Source organism: Wolffia australiana, chromosome 4, assembly GCF_029677425.1.
Source record: "Wolffia australiana isolate 7733 chromosome 4, ASM2967742v1".
NCBI lineage: Eukaryota > Viridiplantae > Streptophyta > Magnoliopsida > Alismatales > Araceae > Wolffia > Wolffia australiana.
The window spans coordinates 7390036-7407827 of record NC_135838.1 but is presented as its reverse complement, the minus strand read 5'-3'; the positions used below and the strand labels follow the sequence as shown (position 1 = coordinate 7407827).

The window sequence follows — 17792 nt, the reverse complement described above, 5'->3', positions numbered from 1 at the left end:
TTGATTATTTATTTTGCATTTTAAATGCATTTAAAATGAATATCCACGTCATTCGCCCGAAATTCGGGCGAATGAAGGGATATATTATTTAAATAAGAAAAGGAGATAAGAGAGGAGAGAGATAGGAAAAGTCAAATAGAGTGATTAAAAGAGAGAGAGAGAAAAGCGAAAGAGAGAGGAGAGAGAGTAGAGCGGCTAGAGAGGAGAGAGAAGAAAAGATATTTAATAGGAGGAGAGAGATTTGAAAAGTCAGAAAGAGCGGCTAGAGAGGAGAGAGAAAACAAAGGCGGAAGAGAGAGAAGATAGAAAAGTCAGGAAAAGCACTATTTTGTCCTTTTCTGTTTTCTTAAAAAGCTTAAAAGTGCGGCCGACGCGGACAACGAGGGTGCACGTGTCCCGAAACACGGAAAGCGAGAAAATCAAGCCCAGCCAATAGGAAATTACGATTTTTTAGAGAAAATAAAAGAGATCCAACGGCCCACATTTGATCTCACTAAAACTACGATATCTTGAGATCTACAACTCCGATTGGGCTGAAATTTTGAGGGCAGGTTCGTCTTTTCCTCCTCTACAATCTGGACGGTTGGATATTTAAATAGAGGTCAGAAAAAAGGCGAAATTCACTTTTGGAGGCTCTCCCCAAGCAATTGGCCAGGAAGGACACAGGAGGCATTCTGGAAGTCGTCAGATCTGGATCTCTTTATCAAATTTGTAAGTTTCTGAATTGTATTTGATCATCTTCTAGAACGATTCGAAAACGCCTTGGCATGGGCGAAATGTACATGCCCTAGATTCATGTTTTGAATGCATCAGCACTTCTTTTTGATTTGGATTCGAGATCTGACTTTTGATAATTAATTCTTAATCATTTTAGGACATTTATGCTTCATTACATTTTTAATTTAGGGTCGAAATTGGGGCTTTCCCCAATTTCTTCACTTTCTCTCTCTAGGTTATTCTCTCTCTAGATTTCGGTTTTTATTGTTTAGGAATTTAATTTAATATATAAAAAACCCAAAAATAAAATTTGAACCGAAAATTCATCCATTTTGAACTCCAATTCAAAAATCACTTTCTTGATTATTAATTTCCCAATTTTAATTCTGAAAATTATTATAAATTTTATTAAATTGGGAAATTAATAATTTATATTTTTATGAGCTTAAAATAATAATAATATTCTTATCTGGAATTATCTGACCGAAATCAAAATTAAGTTTTACTTAATTTTGATTATTTTAAGAATATTATTTAATATTAATTGAATTAAATATTGCAAAATTCAAAATTACTTGACTTGATTCATAAAAATTGTTTGAAAATTCTGAATTGTTGCCTCCTTGCGGATCGACCCCTTGCTTGCTCTATATTCTTATTTAGTAACTAAGGGAATTATAAATTTATTGCATAAGTCTAAAAAGCGTAACGACCACGTAATTTTACGTGATTTTTCGGCTTATCAATTGGCGCCGTTGCCGGGGACGCACGGTTTGAATTTTTAAATTATTCTGTTTGGATTCATTACTCTTTATTTTTTATATATTAAGTCTTGGATTGAGCTGAATTTTGCAATTATTTTGTGAATTTTGATGAAATAGTGAAATTGAAAAAAAAAATTCATCTTGATTGATGTGTATATTGATGTGTTTAACATTGCATGTTCGGTAGGAGATCTTTAAAACCTCATCTCGTGAATCTTGAAACAGTTAGTAGAACTCCTAGTTTTGATTGTATTTTTGAAAGCTCCGAAGGTGAAAATCAGCATTTTTGTGACTTAATGGAGAATAATCAAAATTTTGGGGTTGAACAGGGTGTTAGAAGAATGAGGTTGAGAGAATTTTCTGACCCTATAGAGAGTGAAACCTACACTAAAATATCTGCTCCTTTACCAGAAAATGTTAATTTTAGAATTGACCCGAATATGATTAATCAATTGCCTACATTTTATGGAAGATTTAATGAGGAGCCTTATGAGTTTTTGGAAGAGTATAACCAGATTTGTTCTGCTTATAGTTATGCAGGTGTTCCTCAGGAAATTCTCAAACTAAGGTTATTTCAGTTTGCTTTGAAAGATAGGGCAAAAGATTGGTTTAAAGGGGTAGGTCAAGAATTTCAATCTTGGAGTGAAATGCAAGCTTGCTTTTAAAGAGATTCTTTTCTTATGGAAAGACATCTTCAATTAAGAAACATATAAGAGATTTTTGTCAAGGAACTGACACTCTAGGAGAAGCATGGGAGAGATTCATGTCACTCACTAGGAAGTGCCCACATCATGGCATACCATCTCATGAATTGGTTGAAATTTTTTATGGTGGATTGAATGATCAGGAAAGGCATCTCGTGGATATATCTAGTGGAGGAATGTTCCTTGATACCCATGCAGATGAATCCATGAAATTGATGGAAAAATTAGTAGAAGATTGGACATACCGTCAAAGTTTTTCGTACACTAACCGAAGTGCAGGTCCCAAGCGTGGAGGAATCATTGACGTCAAGGCAGTTGAACCGGAGATCAGGATTGATAAGCTAGAAAGAGAAATGAGCAATATTGGTAAAACAGTTAAAGATATGAGCAATGATATTAAATCTTTTTTGCAGGAGTCTAAAGGAAAGGCGAATGCAAACGAGGGCAACAATTCCACTAACAACCCTTGTTGTTTTTGTTCTAGTGAAGAACATTCTGATGAGGCTTGTCCTATGGTTGAACAGGTTAATGCATTTGGGAGACAAGATGCAGGTCAAAACCAATGGAATGCACGACCTAATCAAAATTGGAGCAAAGGAGGAAACAACAATTTCGCCTCAAAACAATTCGCCCCGCAACCATATCAGCAAAATTTTCAAAATTTTTCTAAGCCCTTTTACTCTCATCCTAACAACAATAATGACAACACTAACTCTACTTTAATGGATTTTATCAGGGAAATGCAGGAAGAGAGAAAAAGCATGCATGAGGAAAGGAAGATGTTGATGCAAACTTTAGAAGAGCACAAGAAGGAAATTGAGATGCTCAAGCGAGGACAAGGGATTCAAGCACAACAACCTGCTCTCAGGATGAAAGGTAAATCAGAAGAAATCCTTCTAAGAGAAGGACATCCAGGTCAACTCCCTACCCAACCTAATATAAATCCTAGAAATATCATGTTGTGTGTAGATAGAAATTTAGAATCATCATGTTGTGTGTCTTCCGAAATTTTAAATGAATCTTGCATTGGTGAAAATAATAATGTTGCATCATGTCATGATTTTACAAATAATATTTTACATGGCTTTGAAGAAGATATGATTAATGATGAACATGTGAGTGTGATTTCAAAATTACGAAGTGGGAAGGTTTTGTTAGATACTCATAAAAAAAATGTAGGATTGTCGGAGCATCAAGATAAAGAAAATGGAGAGATGGAAAATGATCAACAAGATAAGGGTGGCCAGGATGAGGAAGGCATCCACGAATGGTAGACCCTAATCCAATTGATTATAGACCACCCATTCCATTTCCTAGTGCTTTAAATATATCCAAGCAAAAACCTGAAAATTCTCATTTGCTTGAAATATTTAAAAATGCAACCATCACTATTCCACTGACTGAGGCAATACAAAATATTCCTTCTTATGCAAAATATGTGAAGGAACTATGTACACCTTCTAGAAAGCAGAAAAGGGTACAACTTTCTGAAAATATCAGTTCAATTTTATTGAATGATATTCCTAGGAAAAGAAGAAATCCGGGTGCTCCTCTCATTAAATGTGAAATAGGAGGCATGGTTTTTAGTAAATCACTTCTTGATTCAGGAGCTAGTGTAAACATAATGCCTAAAGCTTTGTATGATAAATTTAAATTTGGTGAGCTTGAACCTATTTTTCTTGAATTACAATTAGCCGATGGTTCAATTAGGCAACCTTATGGAAAATTAGAAGATGTCATAGTAAAAGTGGAGAATTGTAAATTTTCTGTTGATTTCATAGTTGCAGATATGAAAATAACAGGAAATTTGAGCCATGCCCCTATCATTTTAGGTCGACCATTCCTAGCTACGGCGAAAGCCACAACGGATTGGGATAAGGGTACAGTGGAACTTAAAGTAGGAGATGAAAAAATTGAACTATCTATCTCCAAATTAATGAAATACCCTAAAGACACAAGTGAGGATGTTTGCTTTCTAGGGTTGGTAGAAGAAGATGATTTTGATTTTGATCCATGCTCTTATGATTTATTTTCTTGTGAATCTAATGACTGTTTGAATGAAAAATCTTCCATACCAACAAATATTTCTTTGCATTCTGAAATTGAACTTAAGCCTTTACCATGATCTCTGAAATATGCTTATTTAGGACCATGCAAGTCTTTTCCTGTAATCATATCATCATTGTTATCATCTGAACAAGAATTAGAGCTTTTGAATGTCTTATCTACTTATAAATCTGCTATAGGATGGACAATTGATGACATTAAAGGCATCAGTCCAAATATTTGTGAGCACAGAATTTTTCTAGAAGAAAATTCTAGGGCAACAAGGCAACCCCAAAGGCAACTTAACCCGCACATGTTGGAGGTTGTTAAAAAGGAAATCATGAAATGGCTAAAAGCTGATTTTATTTATGCCATTTCAGATAGCCCATGGGTAAGTCCTATTCATGTAGTACCTAAGAAAACAGGAATAACAGTGACTAAAGATGAAAATGGTAATGAGGTACAAACTCGAGTAGCTTCTAGTTGGAGAGTATGCATTGATTATAGGAAGCTTAATTCTGTGACTAAGAAAGATCATTATCCATTACCATTTATTGATCAGATTCTTGAAAGACTTTCAGGTCAAAATTTTTATTGTTTTTTAGATGGATATTCAGGTTATAATCAAATTGAAATTAACAAAAGTGATCAAGAGAAAACAACATTTACATGTCCAGTAGGTACTTTTGCATTTAAAAGAATGCCTTTTGGGTTATGTAATGCTCCAGCTACTTTTCAAAGGTGTATGACTGCCATGTTTTCTGAATTAGTAGGGGATTGCTTGGAAATTTTTATGGATGATTTTTTGTGTTTGGTTCCTCATTCGATATTTGTCTATCTAATTTAACTAAGGTTTTGCAGATATGTGTACAGAACAATCTGGTTCTAAGTTGGGAGAAATCCCACTTTATGGTGGAGGAGGGAATTGTCCTAGGCCACCATATCAGCAAGGATGGGCTAAGGGTGGACAGGGCCAAAGTCGAGGTTATCAAGAACCGCCCCCTGCCCACAACCCTAAAGCAACTTAGGGGATTTCTAGGGCATACTAGCTTCTACAGAAGATTTATAAAAGATTTTGCTAAAATTTCTAAACCCTTAACTAATTTACTTTCTAAAGATACACTATTTGTTTTTTATGAAAATGCTAAAGCATCCTTTTTGCAGATTAAAAAAGCTCTAATTCAAGCACCTATTTTGCAAGCTCCAGATTGGGGTAAGCCTTTTGAAATTATGTGTGATGCTTCTGACAATGCAGTGGGAGCAATTTTAGGACAAAGAGTGGATAAGAAGCCAGTTGCCATCTACTATGCAAGCAAGACTCTAGGAGGAGCACAAGTAAATTACTCAACTACTGAAAAAGAATTGCTTGCTATTATTTTTGCCCTAGAAAAATTTCGTTCTTATCTTTTAGGTAGTAAAATAATTGTGTTTTCAGATCATGCAGCTTTAAAGTTTTTACTGAATAAAAAGAAACCAAACCTAGATTAATTCGTGGATTTTACTTTTGCAAGAATTTGATTTGGAAATAAAGATAACGAGGGATAGATAATACTGTTGCAGATCATCTTTCTAGATTATCTACAGAATTATCTATTCCTATTCATGATGGTTTTCCGACGAATATATTTTAAAAATTCAAAGTAAAAGGCTTCCATGGTACGCTCATATTGTGAATTTTCTTGTCACAGGATTAATACCTAATGATTGGGATATGAATGATAGAAAGAAATTTTATAAAGATATTAATTACTATTATTATGATGAACCTGAGCTTTTTAAATTAGGTGTTGATCATGTGTTTAGAAGGTGTGTACCGGAGGAAGAACAATGGAGCATTTTAGATGCTTGCCATTCTTCTTTATGTGCTGGACATTATGCTCCTAAATTGACTGCATTTAAAGTTTTAAAATGTGGATTTTTCTGGCCAACTCTATTTTCTGATGCTTTTAAGTTTTGCTCTAGTTGTTTAAAATGTCAAGCAGCGCTGAATATCAAAAAGAATGATAGAATGCCACTACAGCCTATCATTGAAGTAGAAATATTTGACCTATGGGGGATTGATTTTATGAGACCATTTCCTAATTCAGATGGGCATGAGTACATCTTAATGGGAGTGGATTATCTTTCTAGATGGGTTGAGGCAATCCCCACTAGGTCAAATGATCATAAAGTAGTGCTTAAATTCATTCAACAACATATATTTTGCAGGTTTGGTTGTCCTAGAGCAATCATAAGTGATGGAGGAAGCCATTTTAATAATTCTCAATTCAGGACCATGCTTAAAAAATATGGGGTTCAACATAGAATCACTACCCCATATCATCCACAAGCAAATGGTCAAATTGAGAATTCAAATAGGGAGATTAAAAAGATTATAAAGAAGATCATTAGGCCTGATGGAAAAGATTGGTCTAGCAGATTATATGATGCTCTATGGGCTTATAGAACTGCTTACAAAACACCTTTAGGGATGTCTCCTTACAGGGTTGTTTTTGGTAAAGCATGACATCTTCCGGTTGAAATAGAACATAGAGCTTATTGGGCTATTAAGAAACTTAATCTCTCTTTAGATGCAGCGGGAAAACAGCGTTTATTGCAGATGCATGAACTCCAGGAGCTAAGGAACGAAGCTTACGAAAATTCAAGAATCTATAAAGCCAGGATGAAGCACTTCCACGACAAGAATATTAACCGTAAGCATTTTCAGAAACAACAAAAGGTTTGGCTTTATAATTCAAGGTTGAAAATTTTTCCAGGAAAATTAAAATCAAGATGGGATGGGCCATTTACAATTTCTGACATATATGATAATGGAGCTGTTTTGATTTTTGATCCTAAGAAAGGGAAGGAGTTCACAGTTAATGGTATGCGACTTAAGCCATATGTGGAAGCAGAAGATATATCACAACCTACGGCAACAATAACGCTAAATCCGATCGAAACCACCATACAGGAAGCATAAATCTAGGATTTTGATTTCACTACTTTTCTCTTTTTATTATTGAATTTTGATTTTGCAAATAAAGGGGAATTAACCTAATTCCCTAGCTCGTAATTTTTCTTTGATTTTGTTTTCAGTTTATAGCTTTTCCAGAATAAAGAAGATGATCAAGTACAATTCAAAAACAACACGAGATGTCGACTCATCATTAGTAAGTCCTTCAAAGATCACGCCAAGCAGGTTTGCAATTCTGAACTTCTGAATTTCAATTTTGATCTTTTTCTCATGCATTGAGGCATTGCATAATTTAGTGGGGGGGAGAGAACATTTCATGTGTTTACATTGCATAATGCAAACCTTTACTTTTCTTTATGTCATATAAATTCCATGTATAAATGAAACCCACCTTTACGAGATATTCTTCATCCATGAATTCGAATTACATGTGTAGGGAAGTTTGGCTTTATATAGCGGATCATGATCATGCAAATATGGGACAAACTTTGATTTTGGATGATATGAGAGTTGATTTCCAAATGGCTAGGTTATCTAGTGGGTGTGTAGGGGATAGGAAAATCAAAGGATTGAAGCACTATGGTTCAATATGCTAGAGAGTTGAGTGAATTGAGGACCCCCATCGCGCCACCAATAAATGAGCCGATCCTACTTGATTGTTTTCATTCTTCCATTGAGTCAATCTTACTGTAGGCTGGAAGATAGGCATTTCTCCAAGTCCTTAAGCACAGAACACCCTTTTCTTGATCTACCTTATGCCATTTGCCATACCATTCTACTTATCATGCTATCCACATTATCATCTATTTATTCAACCATGAGCCAATTTTTCCTATCCACTTGTTGAATTTTTTTTTTTTTTTTTCTAACCTAAAAGCCTTTCATGGATGGTAGCCATCTCCCAAGCCACTCTATCTCTCTTTCCATGGGATCACTTTTATCCCACCTCTATCTCCAATTCTGTCTAAATTTCACTCTTCATATTCTTATTAACTCTTCTTCTCTCAAATGATTTTTTCAAACAAAAAAAAAAATCATGCCCTTATTAGAGTCAATGATAAATATGTTTGTATTTGCTTCTTCAAAATATTTAGTAGTTTTTTTTACCCCTTTCAAAAAAAAAAAAAAAGTGGAAGTCCTCAAGCTCAAGAAAAAATATGAGGAAAATTAAAATAAAATAAAAATTCATTCAAAGAAAACAAATGGGGTTTTTTGTGATAGGGATTATTGGTAGATTGATTTTTGCTTTGAATTATTGATTCTAGTAAGGGCATTTTTCACTATATCTTCTTTCTCTTTCTTTCTCACTTCGTCTAAGTCTTGGGAGAAGGCAACTTGAAATGAGACATCTTTGATATACCCTCCATTCGCGACCCATCTCTTCACCTTTGAGCCTACGTTTTTCATTCATTCTTATGCTCTTACCCATGCCATCACACCACTTGATATTCTGTGCTAACTGGGAGGCGGAGAATGTTTAAATTTCATCTTATAGTGGGAGGAAACTTAGTGGAGAATTTGAACACAAGTAGCCGCTACCCGTGAGAGAGTGATCTTGTTATGAGAGGGAAAGGCCCACCACTTGATGAGTGCAGTGAGGAGCATTATGGATCATAGTGTAATATCTAGAGAGAAGTACATCTTTCTACTCATTTCATTAGCTCTATCCAAACCATGAGGACGGCACTCATATTCCTTACAAGGTGGAATCCGAATTGTCGAAGAGAGTTTCGTTTAAGCATGTTATTGATAATTCTAACACTTCATGCAGATGAATAAGGATGAATGGATGAAGAAATCATCTAAAGAATTCATGATACATTGCTAAGGGATTAGCAATGATTTAAGTGGGGGGGTATGATAACATGAAAATTAATATACTTAATTACTGAATTATACATTCTATTTATGTGTTTTAATGGTCATATTTGCATGTTATCATGATAAAATACATTGAAATCAGTTAACATGTCGTTTTTCTATTATTTCATATTTTTTATCATTTTTTACATGGAATTTGACATTGTTTCAGTGAAGAAATATTTTTACATGATTTTATTTGCTTGGTTTAAGGTCAGTAAATCATCTCCTGATTTTTCTGAATTTTTCCCATATTTTTATGAATTTTTCTGACCATTATTTAGGCAAGAAATGATTTTTATTTGATTAAATAATATATTGATTATTTATTTTGCATTTTAAATGCATTTTAAATGAATATCCACGTCATTCGCCCGAAATTCGGGCGAATGAAGGGATATATTATTTAAATAAGAAAAGGAGATAAGAGAGGAGAGAGATAGGAAAAGTCAAATAGAGTGATTAAAAGAGAGAGAGAGAAAAGCGAAAGAGAGAGGAGAGAGAGTAGAGCGGCTAGAGAGGAGAGAGAAGAAAAGATATTTAATAGGAGGAGAGAGATTTGAAAAGTCAGAAAGAGCGGCTAGAGAGGAGAGAGAAAACAAAGGCGGAAGAGAGAGAAGATAGAAAAGTCAGGAAAAGCACTATTTTGTCCTTTTCTGTTTTCTTAAAAAGCAGCGAAAAAGTGCGGCCGACGCGGACAACGAGGGTGCACGTGTCCCGAAACACGGAAAGCGAGAAAATCAAGCCCAGCCAATAGGAAATTACGATTTTTTAGAGAAAATAAAAGAGATCCAACGGCCCACATTTGATCTCACTAAAACTACGATATCTTGAGATCTACAACTCCGATTGGGCTGAAATTTTGAGGGCAGGTTCGTCTTTTCCTCCTCTACAATCTGGACGGTTGGATATTTAAATAGAGGTCAGAAAAAAGGCGAAATTCACTTTTGGAGGCTCTCCCCAAGCAATTGGCCAGGAAGGACACAGGAGGCATTCTGGAAGTCGTCAGATCTGGATCTCTTTATCAAATTTGTAAGTTTCTGAATTGTATTTGATCATCTTCTAGAACGATTCGAAAACGCCTTGGCATGGGCGAAATGTACATGCCCTAGATTCATGTTTTGAATGCATCAGCACTTCTTTTTGATTTGGATTCGAGATCTGACTTTTGATAATTAATTCTTAATCATTTTAGGACATTTATGCTTCATTACATTTTTAATTTAGGGTCGAAATTGGGGCTTTCCCCAATTTCTTCACTTTCTCTCTCTAGGTTATTCTCTCTCTAGATTTCGGTTTTTATTGTTTAGGAATTTAATTTAATATATAAAAAACCCAAAAATAAAATTTGAACCGAAAATTCATCCATTTTGAACTCCAATTCAAAAATCACTTTCTTGATTATTAATTTCCCAATTTTAATTCTGAAAATTATTATAAATTTTATTAAATTGGGAAATTAATAATTTATATTTTTATGAGCTTAAAATAATAATAATATTCTTATCTGGAATTATCTGACCGAAATCAAAATTAAGTTTTACTTAATTTTGATTATTTTAAGAATATTATTTAATATTAATTGAATTAAATATTGCAAAATTCAAAATTACTTGACTTGATTCATAAAAATTGTTTGAAAATTCTGAATTGTTGCCTCTCATGGATCGACCCTTGCTTGCTCTATATTCTTATTTAGTAACTAAGGGAATTATAAATTTATTGCATAAGTCTAAAAAGCGCAACGACCACGTAATTTTATGTGATTTTTCGGCTTATCACTTATCATGTGAGGATTTGAGATAGTCAACAAATTTATTAACCTCAGAAGCCTAGGGCAAGTAAGGGGTCGAACCATGAGGAGCAGGTAACTCTCTTAATTCTTCTTTCAATTCAATCTCTTTTGTCTAATTTTTATAATTTAATTTAATAATTTTTTTTAAGATTTTAACTAAGAAAATGTGAATACAAATTTTATTTGTTTAAATAAACCTTTTAATGCACAGCTTTTACCTTGCACAGGTAGCAGTTGTGCGGAAGTATTGAGCCTCCTTGTGTGTGCGGGGCCGTGCGCTGATTGTGCACGGCTGATTTTCGTAGGGCGGGCCGGCGCTACCTATCGGGCGCGGATATCGGGCCGGATCTGCACTTAGTCAAAATTTGACTAAGTCCTAGATCTGCCAGAAGGATGCGGTTGTGCGCGGGTGTGTGCAGAAATGGTGCACGGCTAAGCACCGGTAGAGGGACATTGTGGGCGGTCTACAACGGCGATGGGGCCAAATGAAAATGCCTGTAATTTGGCCAACACAGATGCTAAACATATCCTATTGGATGCATTGGAAAGCTATAGATCTGTGCTTTCCAACCGAACTGGGACATGTCTTAAAGAATGATTAAACAATTACTGAAAATCTGATCAATCACACATACCTTGTGTCACTCCCCTTCACGACTAGGATGTGATCTTCTATCTCAGATTTCTTCTCAGCTTTGCTCTATCACTCAACTCAATTGTTCATCAATAACGGAGGGTCTACAGAACTTCTACTCATTCAAGGCATCAACTTCGTTCAAGAAGAAAGTTCTAGACAACCTAAAAAATGTTCTTAAGAGAGTATTTATAGGGCCGGTTCTCTCTCCTCTGCCCTTGGGTCTCCTGGACGGTCAGGATTGATCTAAATGTCTGATTGTCAGCAATTGAGAATATGGGGTTCATTAGACTCCTAATAGGCCATCTGCTTGATCCAGGCGCACTCCTTATTGGGTCTTCATCCATGTTCATCACTTCTACTTATCTCGATGTCTGTACTCATTTAAATAAAGATGAGATCCAATCCACTTGATTCACTGAATCAAGTGGGGTTAGTAAAGAAATTCATACTTTGAATAATAAATATAGAACTCATCCTTATTTTCATCATTTAGTGGTATTATATTTGCTAAATGATGACATGATTAATGCCAAATGCCTGATAAATTTACCACAAAATTATGTTTATCAACTATCCTTGAAAATCATGAAGCTCTTTTCACCATTAAAACACTCTCCTTGGTTGAGTAGAGAAGAGAGCACAGTGTAGAAAGGGGGCTCTCAATTTCGGGTGGCTAGGTGCTTCAAACAAGTGCCCCTTCCCTATTTATATTTGATTAGTCCTAAGTAGGGGTCCAAAGTTGATGATGAGAATAGCACTCACTAGGTCGTTTGAAAAGTTAGTAAGGAACCAATCAACAAATTTATCACCTTACTAGTAGTACTTAGTAAGGGTCGATCCCATAGGGAGCTATGTAGCTAGTTAAGATGAATTTCAATTTGAACTTTAAGTTCAAGGATTTTATAACTATTTGATATGGTTTTTATTCATTAAAAGGGGTTATTTAAAAAAAAAACATGCATACTATTTTTACTAGGTATAGAAATTTTCCATAAAGAACCTAGACTGAGAATGATTTTTGAGATTTTTTATAAAATTTTTATTCTCCAGAAAGAGATAAAAAATTCTGAAGTAAATAGGATTGTAATTCACTTATCCAGTTCAGAGTCATTGAACCAGATGAGAGAGAGAGTTGTTCGAATCATTACTGAACTGAGTTAACTCAGTTCGTGAACGATTCCCGACAATTTGAGTGAAGGGATAGGTGTGCGCACGGTCTTTGGGCATTCTGCCACTGATTGTGTGGGCGGGAATACCCACTTGTGTGCTGCGCTTCGGCGCTTCGCCGCTCGTTGCGCCAGTGGAGGTGCTCTCACGTGCAATGGATCAAAACAACAATAACTGGAGTTCCAGAAGTCATTTTGTCACACGTGAGTAGGCATTGGAAAGCCTAGGACGTTGCTATCTGCCTATGTTATAGCCAAGAAGTTAAGGAAAAGACTGGGAGGAGGTAGAATGAGAGGAAGAGAGGAACCTTTTTTGTCACAACCAAGGGCCCCAAGGTGATCTCTTCAGCTTTCTACAAACATGCTTCAAGATCCAGGACGCTCGCAGAAAACTCCTTGCACCTTCAGGATGAAGATGGACCCAGGAACAAGCTCGACAGATGGAGAAAGTGGAACAAAACAATACTCAATTCTTGGATGTCCTCAAGGAGGGTGAGGGGGGCCCTTTTATAGGGGTTGGATCATGGATGAACGTCCAGGATTGAGTTCTTGAGGACTCAATCCAGGTGATGAGACCCCAACCAATCAGATTCTTTCCATCCAGGTCGAATTTAGAGGGAAAAGAACAAGTTGGCTAGGGTTAGTTACAAATCATCCCTAGCCCTTGGATTTGCGCTAGAATGGATGGATGGATGGTTTCCACCTCATGAATCCTGCACTAGATCTCGACCCTGGGCTTCCTCCAAACAATAAATGCCAGCGGGAGTCCTCAGATGTCTTGATCATCCTCCAAGCCTCCAAGGACCTTCTAGAAGGTTTTCTTCAAGCTCCTTCACAACAAGCCTATCGGTTGAGTCAGCTCTACAGATTAGCATGAAACTTTGTCCCAAGCCTCAAGACTCATGTACTGACTTCCTCATAAAATTTTGTAATTTTATGACCACCGAAAGTCAAACTTTGACCTGAAAAGTCAGCATACTAGGGAAGTTGTTAGATTCATATACCACTTGACTCATTGAGTTTAGTTGGGTTTAGAAATATCCGTGAAATCCTCTTAATTATAAATCACAAACTATTTAAATTGGTAAAATACATGTCAGAGCATTGATGGAAACTTCAATTGAGTAGAACAATTTAGCTTTTTAATCATTGGAAAAAATGGAAGGCATGATCTTATTATTATGCAAAATAATAGTTTTTTGGTAGTGTTGAATTAAATTTTAGGTCAGTTAGGATGAATAATGCATGAAAATGACTACCCTTATTTGACCTTATCAATATTTTACTTAAGTCTATATTCACCAATGACCCTATGATTTTATGCGTGTGACCGACTAGGCCAATGTACAATCTAGTTAATAACTTGAGTGGCCAATAACAATTATCAACCAACTTTATTAATTAATTATATCAACATATAGATTAACTAACTAAGGATCTACTTAACCCAATTGATAGGTTAAATTTTTAGCCCTTGGGGTGTCAAGTTATACCTCGTGCTTTAGAAGATACTGAGTAGTGTTTGAACTCTCTCATGGAACCTTTACCATCACTGGTTCCCGTATACTTATAATCCATCATCCGCGTGAGACTCTTGAATGACTTAGGGTATGGTTGATCGTAACCTTAATCTGTCATTTGATTAGTAGTAATGTGTAATGGAGATCATTAGAGAATGTGTTCCACAATATTGTCACTACCCTGGCCAGGGATTTACTACATCCTGTTCCTTGAGTCAATCTCTTCTTATAATGAGGATGTATGATCCCATCTTGACCACTTAATCATCTCCCTACACTTCTTAATACATCTGAGCTATGACTTGTTTGAATCCCATGATTATAGGCACATAAGCCGTAGTCAAAATGTGATCATTAATTCACAAGATGTTAGTAGTGTCTCAATTCAATGGATCATTTATAAAGCCATGACATGAATCAACCTGATTGACGTTCAGAGATTCATATAGATCAATTCAGTGAGCTCTTTCTCCAAAGAGCACCCACTATTTGTCCATGGCGTGGCCATACTAATAGCCATAAGATAAGCTATATTTATCATATAAGCAGGATCAGTTTGTGCTATTCTATCGGGATGATTTGATGCCCATCCTGGCTATGCATCAAATAGGAGTTTTTAGAATACATATTTAAAGACTAGTCATCTATGTATTATGATATCATCATAATTCACTATGTCATTGCAGGTATTCATAGACTTCGTTATAAACATCACATTGTATTAATATATAAATCTAATATTTTACTCAATAAACTTAATAAACATGGTGGTGTGATTTGGCCTGGTGGCCACGTAATATCCATCAGTCTTATCATGGGAAAAGGTAAGCCACTCCCACTTTCTCTTTCCAACATTATGATACTTCTGATATCCCTAATTTCATATTGGATCATTTTTTATGTAGATTTTGTTTGATTGGGTCTTCAAACAAGCCTTCAAATTTAGATCTTTGAATAGCTCACATTCTTCCATGTGTACCTGCAAAGAAATGCAAAGTATTAACCCAATGTGGAAGAATTTTTTGCGAAAGGAGTATATAATGACTTTATATCATATTTGTTGGAAGTAACAAATATCCATTAGACCATTGCAGGCCACCTAAAGGCCATCATTGCACAACGTAGGCATGGACCACAAATCAGCCTGTTCCATAATGATGTCTTGCAGACACACCATTGTTTGTTACAACAGGCAACCTAGGCTCACTCTATTGTTTATTTACATCCATGTTGTTGAATCTAAAAAAATTGGGTGCATTTTGCTACAAAAGTCATTATTCACTTGCTTACTTCTCTTGAAGCATTTTGAAAGAGAGTGAGCTTAGAGATACATTGATGTCGAACGTCGTCGATGACATCGTTTGATGGGTAATAACCTATGGAGATGTAATGACGTGATGCGATGTCCTAGGTGGGAGTACGTGCAGGCCCTGACTTGTGGGGTTTCGTTGAGCTCCAAGCTCCGAGGTGAGAGACCAGAGATGATGCCGATGACTTCCTGACCCTCGTCAGAGCGACGATGATGACTACCGCACCAAGCGGACTAAGTTTGTTGGCACTCACACGTAACGTACAGGCTTGGCCCATACCTTAGAAGTCACTCGAGTAAAATCTCTTGTGGTAGTTTATCCTCTCACCTATTCTGACCTGAGCACAATGGAGTCTAGCTGAAAAGTATATGAAAAGTAAATTAACTTGGCAAGCTAAGGGAGTGATGTACCTCTTTGGTGGCGTCGTCCCAAAGTGTAAATACTGGTCGGTGCAAGAGCCGGGCGGGCGGATTCGGTGGAGATGTGTCGGAGACGGGAACTGTGTCGCTCGACTTGTGGCGGAGTCATGGCTCAGGAGATGTGATGCTCAGGAAACAAAGCAGGGGTTCGGGGCGCGACAGCAACATCACGCGAGAAATACATTATATACATCAAGTTGATGTATCTTCAAAGTTTTGCTAATTAATATGGATAACATTAGATAAGTAGTGGTATGTTTAATAATCGGGCTAAATGTTTCATTAAAACCCTATTACTGATTATATCCTTTTGCAACATACATAGCTTTATACTTATCTATATCACCTGTGGGTTTATATTTTAGCTTATAGACCCACTAGCACACAGTTATGTGAAAATTAGGATTTTCTAGTACGAGATCCCAAGTATTGTTTGACATGAGAGCATTAAATTCAGATGTCATAGCCTGCATCCAATTTTCATCTTTAAATGTAGTAGTAAATGAAGCACGTTATTGGGTTCAGATGTCAAGCGTTGTGGAATCGGATATCTATTTCAACAATTAAATAATTGTTTAGAGATTGCAGGATCTTGTCGTTGACTGACTAAGATATATGTATTCTCTTTTTCATATATATCTTCAAGACATTTAGTTTTCAAGATAACACCTGATTCAGGAGTATGATCGAAGGTCATTACAATATCAGGACATTTTTCAATTAGAACAGTGGATAGTTTTTGTTTGTACTATTGACTGGAAGGGACTCGTTAGAAGAGCATGTATGGGAAACTTCAGATGGATCAGGAAGCGCCCGATCAAATTTGTTATGAATATGATCAGTTAGTGACGTTAAAAATGGAATTGGTGTAAATGTAATTTTTTACTATGCATTGTTATACTTAGAGAGGGGATATGTAACAAAATCACATGATTTATTTGGGTGAGAACCCAATATTCCTCATGTATTGTTGTAATGATTGGATAAAAATTGATAAGAATTTTCATAAAAACTACATGAAGTGAGAATAAAAATTCACCTGAATGGAGAGAAAGACATCTCTATCCAATGTGGATTGAGCTATATCCCAAGAAGATATATCTCTCTGATCTGGCTTCAAGTTTGTTACCAGCATAAGGTTTCAAATAAGGATAGTATAAACAACCGAAGGTTGTTAGGAAAGAATAATCAGGCAAATTTTGAAACCAAACTTGATAGAGTGACTTGTTGTCAAGTACTGGTGTACTTAAATGATTTATAAGAAAAACAGATGTATGAACTGCTTCATCCCAAAAACTTTAAGGCATATGAGCATGATTTAATAATGTGTTAGATGTTTTAATTAAATGTCGATAATATCTTTCAGCAGTGCCATTTTTTTTAGGGGTATGAGGACAAGATACCCCATGAACAATTCCCCTTGAGTTCAAATGGGAGTGGAGAGATTGATATTCTCCTCCCCAATCTGATTGAAAGTAATTTATTTTAGAATTAAGTCGATTCTCTTCTGTGTTCTGAAATTCAGTAAAAGTCTATAGAACATTGTGTTTCTTTTTAAGAGGATAAAGCCATGTGTGCTTTATTAAATGGTCAATAGATACAATATAATAAGAAAAACCAGAATGTGAAATAACATGTGAAGGTCCCCCCAAGTCAGAGTTGATAACTTCAAGACATTTTTTAGATGTATGATTAGTGGAGGAAAAAGGTAATTTATGAGATTTGACGAGATTGCAAGATTCACGTATAAAATTGTGCTGATGTGTTCTCCACCACTTCTTCAATTCTCAGTTTTCGATCAGGTTTCCTTAGGCATATTCAGTTGGAATTGGAGGAGAAATCCTTTTTATAAACTTTATTTAATCATTGCCGCTACTCAGCTTTGCATTTTTTTACAT

General features: G+C 35.8%; 1 pseudogene; it reads right to left on the bottom strand.

Annotated features, from left to right (window-relative positions):
• Positions 1-2182: 2182 nt before the first annotated feature.
• LOC144702795 (small nucleolar RNA R71) lies at positions 2183-2279 on the bottom strand (annotated as a pseudogene).
• Between the last annotated feature and the right edge of the window lie 15513 nt (positions 2280-17792).